This window comes from Etheostoma spectabile, chromosome 8, assembly GCF_008692095.1.
Source record: "Etheostoma spectabile isolate EspeVRDwgs_2016 chromosome 8, UIUC_Espe_1.0, whole genome shotgun sequence".
NCBI classification, from domain to species: domain Eukaryota; kingdom Metazoa; phylum Chordata; class Actinopteri; order Perciformes; family Percidae; genus Etheostoma; species Etheostoma spectabile.
In genome coordinates, this window is record NC_045740.1 from 16,750,760 (window position 1) to 16,752,502 (window position 1,743).

The 1,743-nt window shown below is 38.3% G+C and overlaps 1 long non-coding RNA gene across 1 annotated transcript in view; it reads left to right on the forward strand.

Moving 5' to 3' along the window:
- Positions 1-1,117: 1,117 nt before the first annotated feature.
- LOC116693819 (uncharacterized) overlaps positions 1,118-1,743 on the forward strand; it is a 17,464-nt gene continuing 16,838 nt past the window's right edge. Inside the window, exon 1 of the long non-coding RNA XR_004333001.1 lies at positions 1,118-1,371. This is a non-coding gene — a long non-coding RNA (uncharacterized LOC116693819). The remainder of the gene's footprint in view (positions 1,372-1,743) is intronic.

Consider the following 1,743-nt stretch of genomic DNA (forward strand, 5'->3'; position numbering starts at 1 on the left):
TGTGTATGTGACAATAAAGTACCTTTACCTTTACATGGTTCCAGACAGGAGTCAGTTCAGCTGCCTGGGAGGACTGTTGAGTCTGTTTTCTGGTTCATTTTAACTGTGGAACTTTGTGTAAAATACATGATGTAGTTCTGTAATCTTAATGGTCACTAAGGTGCATCATGCCAACTGCTATAATTATTATGAATCATATTTCTGTATATCTTTAGCCTGCTTTTAAAAACCTAATCCTTGTTTTGCTTGAGGACCTTTTTCGCTGACTTCTGGTGCCAAAAGTGTTGGCGAAAAGCGACAAATGGCAAAAAAAAGCGACATTCAGTAATACAGTCAAAGGTATTTTCTTTATACAATCATGTCAATAAACTCTACATGTCTGGCCCTTGATGGGATTTTCATTTTCCAGGGTGGCGCCTGGTGAAAATGAGTTTGCCACCCCTGTGTTAGAGGGTAATAAACGGCCTATATTGTTCCATGGTTGGAGGACTTGCACAGGGAGAGCGAGAGGGGCAGTAAAACAGGCACATGCTACAGTTCTAGAGGAGAAAATATGTCAACAATCTCTCCAGAATCGCAGGCGACATAAACTCAATGTATACTCTATAGCTGTGTTTCTCAAACTTTTTTTTAAATTGTACTTTTGGACTTTTTTAAGTAACCCCTGAACAGCGCAAAAACATTTTTGGGAGAAAAAAAAGTCTATTTGAAGAGGAACAATACAGTGTACATTAAAATGCTACATTTCAAATGTTCAGAATCCATTGCTTGATTCATTCACTATTACAGCATAATTATGTTAGGAATTATGCATGACATATTTTTAAATGAGCATTTATGTAAAATTGTCATTACCCCCTGCAGTACTCCCAAGTACCCCTAGGGGTACACATACCCCCATTTGAGAAATACTGCTCTATAGGACATGGCAAAGAGACATTAATGCACATGTATAATGGAAACAGCTTTTATTGGAAGGAATGAAACCCGTCTTGCAGTACAGAATACAGATCTACATCTGCAGGGTAAACCCTTTTAATTTAGGTAACACCACGGTTTGTCTTCTGACCCCCCCCTTAAGCCAAGTCTGTTTTTTTATTTTTTTATTTTCAGCTACACTGTGTAAGAATTTCTCCCACCTAGTGGTAAAATTCTATGTAACAACCAACTGTATATTACTTTCTAGCCCTTCCCATTCCGAGCGCGTTTCAACTAAACCCGAAATTAGCTCTTAATATCTCCATCACTTACACACAGCTGTTCTAGTCAATCCAATATTAACTTTGGTCTTGTTGCTTTGCTTGTCGCGTTGTCATTTAAATTCTCTTTTTCCCTCTTGGCTGGCATTTGTCACAGTGCCACTGAGTCTAAGTGTATAATGCTGAGGTATGTCCCTCTTTGGCTAAGGTACTTTAAAGATGGAGGCGCTACATGGCGGCCGTCATTTGAGCGACTCGCCCGTATGTACAGTATTCTGAATGATTCTAAATGGCAGACTCTACGCTTACAAGAATACTTTGATTAGTTGGTGGAAGTAATTACTCATGAATGAGAGAATTTTTGGGAAAGAAAAAGGGGTTATTGCTAAGAATCAACTCAAACTATGACACAATGTAGTTTTAAAGTTGTCCTTCCGAACAAAACCGTTTTTACTTTTACATTTTTTGAAATATATTCGGTCCATATGTGTTTGTTTTATGTCGTGAATATGAAATGAACGGCTACCTCCTCTGTCAGCTCTAG